Here is a 12,466-nt window from a genome sequence, read left to right on the forward strand (position 1 = left end):
TTTGGAATGTGGCAGTTATAAAGACTATTATATAATTATATAAAAGAGAAGAGAATCTAGGAGGAGAATGAATGTCACAAACGACAGAGAAAGCTATAAATCAGCATATTTACAAAAATTATCTCACATCTGGGTATTCCTTTCTTCATTTATTCTGTTTATATGCTTTGGGGTAGTTTATCTAAAAGACATGGTTATTGAATTTCTAGTAGAGAACTCTTTTGCTAGGTTCATTTGTAAAGCGAGAAAATTGTGGACCCCTGTAGACCTTAAATATTCTCAAGAGGAGTTCCCGTCGTGGCGCAGTGGTTAACGAATCTGACTAGGAACCATGAGGTTGCGGGTTCGGTCCCTGCCCTTGCTCAGTGGGTTAAGGATCTGGTGTAGCCGTGAGCTGTGGTGTAGGTGGCAGACGCGGCTCGGATCCCGAGTTGCTGTGGCTCTGGCGTAGGCTAGTGGCTACAGCTCCGATTTGACCCCTAGCCTGGGAACCTCCATATGCCGCGGGAGTGGCCCAAAGAAATAGCAAAAAGACAAAAAAAAAAAAAAAAAAAGTATTCTCAAGAGAACCCTAGGTCTCTAGATAGTCTTTAAATTAATGACCAGGAATAAGATATGAATAAAAAGATAAATAATTTGGGCTGCATTTTAAAAAGTCTTTTAGTCTCAAATAGAAAGACCAGTAGGTAGATAGACAGACAGATGGATATAAAACACAAAGGGCAAATTGGTGATCACAGGGTTACAGAAATTCATTTACAAAAACTGATTTACCTTGAAGGGAGTTCAGTAAATCTGCCTAAAATATCTCTAATGACCTGAGAATGTTTCTTTCCATTCTTTTCCCAAAATGTTGCCTTTCTAGTAGGTCTGAGGAAACACTGACACGCCTCCAACCTCTAACATACACGTCTCTCAAAACCATCACTTTCTGGTTGAAATTATTTATTTGGGGCTAATGCCATTTTTTCCAAGATGGATCAGACAAAGCTATTTACAGATAATGTAATTGCTTCCAGAAATTTAAACAGACCTCAGAAGAAGTCACATTCTTCACTCAATTACATTGAATGTTGTGTTTTCTAAGGTAGGACTAAGTCATGTTACCAAGGGGAATGGGTTTCCTTACATAGATTAGGCTGCTTTATCTTCAAGAATAAAAACTTCAGCATTTGCTGTCCTCTGATACAATTGCTCTTAGATAATTTGGGAAGAAAACAACAGCACCTCTCATTGGGGAGGAAAAGAAACAGGAATCAGAAAAACTCATTTATGGGCCATAGTCCACTTAGTCCCTCCTCTGTTGAGGACAGTTAGGGACAAAGAAGTACAGACAGTCAAATCTCCATGTGAATTTCTAGGTGGAACTTTCTTGATCTTAGAGGACCCTGAGATTCCCCTATGACACAGAAAGTAAGGCTCTTCCCCCATCCATGTGACAGCAACACTTCTGGACAGCAATGGAAGAATTCCTCTTCATCTCTGGGAAAAAAACTCTGGTGTGCTCTTTAACGAGAGTTGATACTTGTTTCAGTCCGATTACAAAATATACAAAAATAAAATCTCACGTCAAGATAGTTCCATAAGATTAGAAAGTACGTTGTAGTTTGAAACATTTTGGTACTACTCAGTATGATGACATGTTATACAAAATTAGGAACCCTGTGGAAATTGAAAGGAGGAGGATCCAAAGACTGAAACCAGTAAGAATTAATCAAGCAGTCTTTTTAGTATTGACAAGTATTACAGGATAAGGAACATCTGATTTAGTTATTTCCACAGCAGATCTGGCAGTACGGGTCCCTGGAGAATGATTTTTAATGATGATGTAAAATGTTCACATGTGATGATATACCTCTGTTTGGTTCATAAACAATAAAGCTCTAGAGAAGCGGGAAGTGACTAGGCAAACTTTTCCTTGACAGCACCTTTAGGCTGTTGTGTCTAGATAGTTATGAAACAGTAAGAAATAAATATTGGTCTCTGCCAGAGTTCCTAAAATTCTTACATAGGGATTTAGAAGAATATTTTGTTCTAACATGTACTCTTTTCCACCAGTTCCTGACACAGAGCTCCTTAAGCCCTTTGTCATGTCCTGAGTGACGGGAGTGTCTGACACTGAGCTTGGGCCCAGTTGCCAATTCTGCTGATGATAATTCTTTTGTTTGAGAGTCTTTTCCTCTACTTTAATTTCCCTTCATTATGAAGAATGAAGCTTTCTTGGAATGTAGGTTTCCTTTAGCTTTTTTGGAGGTCAGGTTTGCACTAGATGAATTGTTCCAGTGTTTATCTATTTAAGAATATCTTTATTTCACTTACTGTTTTCCCTGTAAAAACATACAGAATATCTTTATTTTAAAAAAAGGTAACAAAGTGATCAATAATAACAATATATGTAGCAAAAAATAAAAAATAGACCATAACCCTAAAATACCTTTCCTGGGTGATAGGAATGTCTTTTGTTTTTTTTTTTTTGTTTTTGTCATTTCTAGGGACACACTCAACGGCATATAGAGGTTCCCAGGCTAGGGGTCGAATTGGAGCTGTAGCCGCCGGCCTACGCCAGAGCCACAGCAATACCAGATCCGAGCCACGTCTGCAACCTACACCACAGCTCACAGCAACACCGGATCCTTAACCCACTGAGCAAGGCCAGGGATCGAACCCACCACCTCATGGTTCCTAGTCAGATTCGTTAACCACTGAGCCACGACAGGATATCCTGGAATGTCATTTGTTCTAATGAGGAAATTCTTGGGTGGGTGGGTGGCTGGGTTCCTGGATGGGAGCTGTTCACCAGCAGGATCAAGTCATGATTAGAGGCTTGGGATTTTAAGCCTCCTCCTTGCATTATCTGGAGAAGGAAGAGGGGCTGGTAATAGTTATGGATCATGTGTACATAATGAAGCCTTTATGAAAAATCCCAATAATATGGGGTTTGGAGAACTTCTGGATTGGTGAACACATCCATGTACCCTAACTTCATGGGGACAGAAGCTCCCCCCACACACAGGACCTCATTTATGTATCTCTTAATCTGGCTGTTCCTCTGACACCTTTATTGTATTATAAATGGATACGCCTAAGTAAATGTTTCCCTGATTTCTATGAGCCATTAACAAACCATTGAACCCAAGGAGCTGATCATGTGAAGCATGGCATCTGAAGCGGGGGCAGATTTCTGGGACAGAACGCTTAATCTGTGGGATCTGACACTAAGTATAGGTAAATAGTGTCAGGTCTGGATTGAATTGTAGGACACACAGCTGGTATCAAGAATTACCTGACATGGAGAAAACCATGCATATGGTATCAGAAGAGTCAGGAGTCTGATAGTTGCATGAGAGTGAAAGAAAAACACAGGAGTGTTTCTTCCTTTTCCTTACTCAATGGCTTTATCAAGTGTCCTTACCTCAATGAAGGGCAAAAAATGACACTTTGTCACATTCATCACTAATCATAGGTCTAACTGCTACAGTATACCTTAGATATTTGCTTTCCTTCTTAGGTAAAATTGATTTACAATATTATACTAATTTCAGATGTACAGCATAGTGAATCAGTATTTATACAGATTAGACTCCCTTAAAAAGTTATTAAAACAAGATAATGGCCATAATTCTCTTTGATATACACTACATCCCTGTTACTTATCTACTTTATACATAGTAGTTTGTATTTCTGTTTTTGTTTTTTTGTTTGTTTGTTTTTTCTAAGGCCGCACGGCATATGGAGGTTCCCAGGCTAGGGGTCTAATCAGAGCTGTTGCTTCTGACCTCCGCCAGAGCCACAGCAACACGTGATCCAAGCTACATCTGCAACCTACACCACAGCTCACGGCAATGCTGGATCCTTAACCCACTGAGCACCTCACTCAGGAATTGAACCCGCAACCTTGTGGTTCCTAGTTGGATTTGTTAACCAGTAAGCCACAATGGGAACTCCAGTTTGTATTTCTTAATCGGGTCTCTAATTTGCCCTTCTTCCCTCCTGTCTCCCAATTGGTAACCACTAGTTTGTTTTCTATATCTGTGATTCCGTTTCTGTTCTTCATATACATTCCTTTGTATTGCCTATACCACAGCCACAGCCACGTGGGATCTGAGCCACATCTGCGACGTACACCACAGCTCACAGCAACGCCAGATACTTAGCCCACTGAGCGAGGCCAGGGATCAAACCCGCAGCCTCATGGATACTAGTCAGGTTCATTAACCACTGAGCCACGACGGGAACTCCAATCTGTATTATTTTTTTTTAGATTCCACATGTAAGTGACGTCATATCATATTTGATCTTAAGTCACTGAACTAACCCTCTGAGCTGAAGCCTGTGACATGACCAGGTTGCTGCTTTCTTGTTCCTTTTGGAGCAAAGAATTACGGAAGGAAGAAAACTGACACATCACACTGGGGTGTCCTGACTAATTATGAGATCCAACATGAGGTGACATAATTTGTTACTAATACTATTTAGGGTGCCAAAATTTGCAAATTCTTTGCTTTAAAAAAATTACTAAGTAATTATCATGTGTTTCCACAGGCTAAGGCCGTATTTTATGTATGATGAGGTTAAAATTTAAATTTTGAAAATTGCTGATTCAGAGGTAGATTCCATAACTTTTAAAATTGGCCGCTATGCCAAGTTTAAGTTGGATTCTTTCCTTTGCATGTTCTTGTGGATAATAAAGTGAGCTCCTTTCAGAGGAAAGAAGAGGGTGGTTGTGTATAATTTCTGGGCCCCTGGGTGCTGGCAAAGGGCCAGGCAGTGGCAGAATTGGGTGCGTGGCTCACTGATGTCCCGCAGATCAAACTGGGAAAATTAACAGTCATTAGAACAGAGCCAGGAATGAAATTCAGAGATGATAGACCCAAATATGAAAAAAATATGAAAATGTAATTCAACATCATGTACTTAGAAGCAATGAATACTTTGAATTGTGAGAGAATAAATGATGAGAGTATTAGTTTCAAATGGGTAAAGGAAGGACAGGGGTATTTTCAGCTGCACAGTAATAGGCAGATGTTGTCCATTTCCATTCTCACCCAGCCCTAATTGCTGCTGGGGAAAACGAGTGAAAGAACCACAGTTGTTTGTAAATAAAATGTATTATACAAATAATACACATACGATACTTTGCACATAGATTGTTTCAAACCAGAAAGAAATATAAAAGAGAACCGTGTGATAATTTTCCTTTAATCCATACTATTGGAACTGTTTCTTTTAAATTGAGGAATATAAGGGAGTTCCTTTTTTTTTTTTACTTTTTTTTAGGGCTGTACTTGTGGCATATGGAAGTTCCTAGGCTAGGAGTCGAATCAGAGCTGTAGCTGCCAGCCTACACCATGGCCACAGCAGTGCAGGATCCGAGTTTGTCTGCCACCCATACCACAGCTCAAGCAACGCCAGATCTTTAGCCCACTGAGTGAGGCCAGGGATCAAACCCACATCCTCATGAATAATAGTTTAATTACCACCGAGCCACGATGGGAACTCCTAAAGGAGTTCATTTTTAGGCAAGTAAAGTATAATACATTTTAATATCTACTAAAAAATATGGTCTGTCTTTTGTCCATTGCCAGTTAGACCATTGCTTTCCAACTAGACAGAACAAAAAATATGGGGGAAGCTTTTTAACATGCAAATTTCTAAATTCATCGCAGACTAGTTGATTAGAATATCTGTGATTAAAGCCTAGCCATCTCTGAGTTTTTGCCAGCTGCTCTGTTGGGTCTGAGGCAGTCCCCTCTGCACTGGTCTAGGGATTGTATTTGAGAACCGCTGTCAAACGACACTATAGCCCAAAATATTTCACGGCACCATTCTGGTGGCCTTGCTTGTTATTTCTGAAAACATGTCCTTTGGTATCCTAAGTTACCTGCTTAACTTTCTGTTATTTTTCACATCACATCTCCTCACTTCTGAGTTATTGCCTTCATCTCTGATGCTATATTTTTATTCAGATCCTTTTTCTAGCTGTCTAAGGTACTAATAAGCTCTTTTCATTATTATAACTAACTCACTTTAAAAGAGTTGCATTATAAGCAAGGTCATGGAGTTCCCGTCGTGGCTCAGTGGTTAACAAATGTGACTAGGAACCATAAGGTTGCGGGTTCAACCCTGGCCTCGCTCAGTGGGTTAGGGATCTGGTGGTCACAGCCACGGCTCAGATCTGGCATTGCTGTGGCTGTGGTGTAGGCCAATAGCTACAGCTCCGATTGGACCCCTAGCCTGGGAACCTCCGTATGCTACGGGTGCGGCTCTAGAAAAGACGAAAGACAAAAAATAAATAAATAAGGTCAAAAATGGGAACAAAGTAGGAAATAAGAAGTAAAACAATTGGAATAGAGGAGGTATGACATTCAAATTCAATATTATTTGAAGTTGGTAATGTTATTTCCTTTGAAAAATCAAATAATTACTCCTGTGAATAACGAGAATGTATCTTCTCTAAAATGATCCTGGTCCCCGAATTGAATTTTAGCACTATTTTGTTTTTAAAACATAGGTATAAGATGTTTTAAAATAAGGGAGAAACTGATGAAAAATAAATCTTATTATCTGACAGGCACTATGCCAGCTGCTTGAGACGTAAGGAAATCAAGCCTCAGAGAAATTAAGCAATTTGGCAAAGGTCACAAAGCTAGTGAGTGTCAGAGCTGTATTTGAACCCAGGCCTGACTGACTTCATGGTCACATAGTAAGCAATTAATTACAAAAAGCTTGGGCTTTAAAGAAATCTTTTCATACTTCAGCTGCTTTCCTTATTAGTTTCAATTTATTTAAAAATACACTATTCGAACCAATGGCTACTGTAAGGTTAGTAAAATTTTAGTGACAATAAAAAAGGTCATAAAACTGGGTAAATTCTTATAATGCAGCTGAAATCCTATCTCTGCCTAGAGTAACTTGTGGTTTTTAATAGTGGACTAATATATTCTTTTTTGAACTTATTACAACTTTGACCCATAATATGTTTTACATTGCATTCAGGAAACAAAAATAATAATGCCTGAACATATGAAATAACCTTTCTTAACCTGAGTTTCCTTCGCATCAACATTAAATACTTTTTTCCTTTAATATAATGAGTTCTTGCAGTGATTTTTAATAATGCTTGCCGTATCAGTTATCTATTGATTGTAACAAACCATACCCAAACAATAATTTCTTATTCCACTGACTGTAAGTCGATAGGGTGTTTCTTCTGCTGCTCTCACCTAGGTTCCCTCCTGTAGTTGCAGTTAGCCGGTGGCATGGCTGGATGTGAATGGGGCGATGTCATATTTCTGAGAAGGTTGGAGTGTTTGATATTGCTGGTCTCTGCACGTGGTCTTTCATACTAAGCTTCCTCACAAACTGTCAGAAATATTCCAAGAACATGAGGTTCAAAGCTGGAAGGCATCTTAAGGCCCAAGCTTAGAATGCATGAAATATTACAAATAACTTGATCAGAGCAAGTTACAAGACCAGCCCAAATTCACAGGGTGGGGAAATATTGTTCACCTCTTAATGAGAGGAGCTGAAAAGTAACTGTGGTCCCATTTAATGAAGCACAGTTGAAATAGTCACATTAGGCACAAATACGAGATGCTGTAGTGATGATGTCCAAGATACCACAAGAGGCAGGGGAGCATAGGAAAAGAGTACAGAACTCAGAGGGCAAAGACATGGCATCAGGTCCCAATTTTCTTACCAAATAGATATTTGTAAGCAATGACTTTAAACTCTTTAACCCTTATTTTCCTCAACTGTAAAATAACTACCTCGCAGGGTAATTGTGACGATTTAATAAAATTGTATTAAAGAGTCTTACTAAATATTAGTTACTAAATTAATTTGAAATATTATTAAAAATACCAAGATGGGAACATTTCATTTTCTTACATGTCCTCTTAGGAAAAGCACTGGTAAATTTTTGTGTAAGCTATTGGAGTGGAGAGTGAAATCCCAAGGGCATACTCAGATTGTAAAAGGTGATTTCTAACCCTCACCTACATGATCAACGAATATTCCACAAGGGAGCCAAGAACACTCAATTTGGAAAGGAGAGTCTGTTCCACACACAGTGTTAGGAAAACTGGATAATCACACACAGAAAAGGAAAACTGGACCCCTATCTTAAATCAGTCACAAAAATTATAGATTTTGAAATAGATTGAAATCTGAAATAGATTAAAGACTTAAATAAAAGATCTGATACCATAAAACTCCTAGAAAAAAAAGCATAGGGAAGATGCTTCTTGATATTAGTCTTGGCAATGACTTTTTGGCTATAACAATAAAAACAGAAGCAACACAAGTAAAATTTAACAAGGGGGACTGTGGCCAATGAAAATTTGCAGAATCACAGCAAAAGAAAGAAACAAAATAAAAAGGCAATCTGCAGAAATGGAAGAAATATTTGCAAATCATATAATCTGATAAGGGTTAATATATAAAATATATAAAGAACACATACAACTCAAGACAAAAAGACAATCCAACTTAAAAATGGACAAAGGCTCAAAATAGATATTCTTTCATGGAGACATAGAGATAGCCAGCAGGTATGTGAAAAAAATGTTCAGCATCACTAATCATCAGAGAAATAAATACAAGTCAAAACTACAATGAATATCACCTCACACATGTTAGGAAAACTATTATCAAAAAGACAAGAAATAACAAATGTTGGCAAGGATGTAGAGAAAAGAAAAATATTCTACAACATCAGAGGGAATGTAAATTGGTACAGCCTCTAGATGAAACACTTTGGATTTTCCTCAAAAAAATTAAAAATAGAACTATTTTGGAATTTCCATTCTAGTGCAGTGGGTCAGAAATCTGACTACAGCTGTGTAGGTTGCAGCTGTGGCTCAGATTCAATACTTGGCCTGGGAACTTCCATATGACCAGTTGCAACCAATAAAAACAAAAAACAAACCAAAAAAATCCACTGCCTTGTGATCCAGCAATCCCATTTCTGGGGATATATCCCAAGATATTTGCACTCCCATGTTCCTTGCAACATTAGTCACAATAACCAAGACATAAAAACAATCCAAGCGTCTGTCAATGGATAAATGAAGATGTGCTTACAAATGGGATATTATTCAGACATAAGAAATAAGAAAATCCTTCCATTTGTGACAACATGAATGAACCTTGAGGCCATTATACTAAGTGAGATAATTCAGACAAGGAAACACTAATGATCTCAATTACAGGTAGAATCTGAAAGTCAAACTTGTAGAAATAAAGTAGAGTGGTGGTTCCCAGGGGCTTGGCTGGGAAATTGGAGAGATATGGTTTAAGGGTACAAACTTGCAACCAGTGATAAATAAGTCCTAGAGATCTAACGCACAGTGTGGTGATGACAGTCAACAATACCATATTACATACAACTTAAGAGTTGCAAAGAGATTAGATTTTAATTGTTCTCATCACAGTAATAGTGATAATTATGTGACATGACAGAGGTGTAAGCTAACCCTGCGGGGGTCATCATGTTGTAGTACCTCAGTGTATCAAATCAACACATTTTATACCTTAAACTTATACAGTGTTACATGTCCATTATATCTCCATTTTTCAAAAGGGGATTGTTCTACCACCTGCATCATTATTAAGAAAGGAATTTGTAGGAATCAGAATGGAAAAGAAAAGAGAGGCAGGGAGAGGCAACAGTGGGAGGAAAAAAGCAGTTAGGACATTGGATGAGTGAATTATGTACAATGCAGTCCCTTCTATAAGCACCAAATATTACTTTTGGTAATGTATACTAATGTCACTGAATCCTTGTTGAAAGTGGATTTAAAAAAAAAATCAATGAACAAACCCAAAAAAATTGTCATTAAGGTTGAATGGGAGCTAACAGAAGCAGGACCCTCAGACACAGGAGTTAGGGAAATAGGCCATGAGAACATAAATTCACAATAATTCACATAAATCATAAGGAGAGCTTTGGATTTCACAGGCTGTAGAATTGGGTGTTTCAAGTGAAATTTACCTCTTTTCCAAAGGGCAGGAATTTAGCACCTGACTGCTAGATTACATCCAAACAAATCAGAGAAGGATGCGCTTGACTGCTTTGTGATCAAACTTCAAACGATTGATTCAGTTAAACAAGAGGCTATAACTTCAATTTCCTCTTTGAGTTAAATGTATGATTGCTCTCATTAGAAAACAAATGTTGTAAGCTTTGTGGACCATAGAAGACCACAGTATTTTGCCCTTCTCAGTTAGCCAGAACCAGGAATAAAGGTGCCGCTTGGAAAACGGCTCAACTCAATTAACCTTCAAAAGACCAGACGCCTGTGTGTAGCATTTATGCTTTGAGATTGGGGATGCCACTGTTACTAAGACAGGTCTCACTCACTGGCTGATGTTGAGTTACAGAGTGAAGGGGCTTGCAAAGAAAGGCAAATACAAGTTTTATTGGTACAAAGAGGGTAACACTGCAAACTAATGACTTCTGTCTCTTTAAATTATGCCTGAGGGGGTTTGATGTCACTAGCCAATCTCTTTCCAATAGCCCGTCAGCATCACCTCAACGTCCATCAGCATCAGCATCAGTTTGTACTTGCTCTTTAGCTGGATCATCTCTCTGGAGGCCTTTGACTTGGGGCTAAGTTTTAACTTTGAAATATTACAAGGTTTGCAATGGATTGGAGACTTCTTATCTTTTTATTGGATTTTTGTTTTTAGGTAAAATGTGTGAGCTTTTTTCAAAAACTAAGAGTGAATGCAAATTCTAGATTGGCCAGAGAGCAAAGATTATAAGCGAAATTTATACTTAGTCATTTTTTACATGTCATTTCCTACGTGACCCATCAGGATGATTTCCATTCACGTACATTTTCCTACTTCTTCCCCCAAGTTACTTACTCCCAATATAATTTGTTATTTACCACCTTCATTTGGAGTTCTTCTAGGTTATAGCTCGGCTAAACTGTCAAACTATTTTAAAATGATAGATGCGTGGTGAATGTTGACACAGTGTCATGTTTTAAAATAAATTGTTTAACATTGGACCGAACCCTGATGTGACTGACATTCAGATTTAAAGAAACTTTCCATGCATTTATCCAAATGAACAGGAAGTGGGAACTCTGACTTCATTCAAATGGCAGGAAAAAAAAAAAAAAGTCACATTCATATTAATGCCCATATACTTATCACTGAGCCCTCTGTTGCCTTCACTGGAATTTCTGGAAGTTTCCAAATTTGTATGTCATGTATTCTGGGTAGAAGTCCCCTTATGTCTCTCCCCTCCTCTGGCTTTCCTTTTGATATCCACTTCTCATCCAGCTGTTCAGCAGACACAACCTCTGGAATGTTTCTCTGCAGAAAGTGGCCCTTGTGAGAATCCCATTACAGATCCAAGGGGACTGGCCCCTGTGCCCATGATGCTGCCCTCCCTGGACCTGAGCTTCCCTTCATCACCAGGGCCTGGCTCAGCACCACTTACAACTGACTCACAGTCACCCCTGAAAAGAGAGCCTTTTCAGATCCTCAGCTCCAGGCTCTTCTATGCAACCAAAATAAAAGAAAAAAACCCATCTCAAAAAATCAAGTAACACTTTTCGGACACATAACAGTCTCAATCCTTACTTATGAGAAAATAAAAGTGCTCTCAAGGGAGCAAAATTAAAAGTAGCTCAACATGATTGAGAGACACCGTTTTCCATTATTATATGGAGAAATTTCTTCCTCGGAACAGAACATTGCAGAGAGATTCCTTTCTTATTGTGATCTCTAAAGTGTATTTGCATAATTGAAGATCTGCTCAGTCAGGGTGGTGCTTCCCTCCGCTGCCTCTAAAGCAGTCCTCAAAGCTATAGTCAAGCCTTTACTTCCTGTAAGTCAGGGCTTTGCCTTTTTCTTCATTTTCCGTATCAGCGTTTTCAAGAATCTCAAGACTTTTAAAGATAACCAAGGCATATTAAACATTTTAAGCGTTTATTCGAGCAGAAATTGATTGGATTTGGACAGTGCTAAACCAGAAATGGCTAGGAGTGTTCTACCCACAGAAGTTGGGGAGAGACTTATAGAGAAAAGACAGAAGCAAAGTAAAGAAATTGTTGATCGGGAGTTCCCGTCGTGGCGCAGTGGTTAATGAATCCGACTAGGAACCATGAGGTTGCGGGTTCGGTCCCTGCCCTTGCTCAGTGGGTTAAGGATCCGGCGTTGCCGTGAGCTGTGGTGTAGGTTGCAGACACGGCTCGGCTCGGATCCGGCGTTGCTGTGGCTCTGGTGTAGGCCAGTGGCTACAGCTCCGATTAGACCCCTAGCCTGGGAACCTCCATATGCCGTGGGAGCGGCCCAAAGAAATAGCAAAAAGACAAAAAAAAAAAAAAAAAAAAAAAAGTAATTAGAACAATGAAGATCAAAATCCCAATTAAAAAAAAAAGAAATTGTTGATCGGTTATAGATTAAATCTCAGTTGGCTGTTTGTGATTGGTTTTCCTTAGAGTTTTGA

Source organism: Sus scrofa, chromosome 17 (assembly GCF_000003025.6).
Source record: "Sus scrofa isolate TJ Tabasco breed Duroc chromosome 17, Sscrofa11.1, whole genome shotgun sequence".
NCBI lineage: Eukaryota > Metazoa > Chordata > Mammalia > Artiodactyla > Suidae > Sus > Sus scrofa.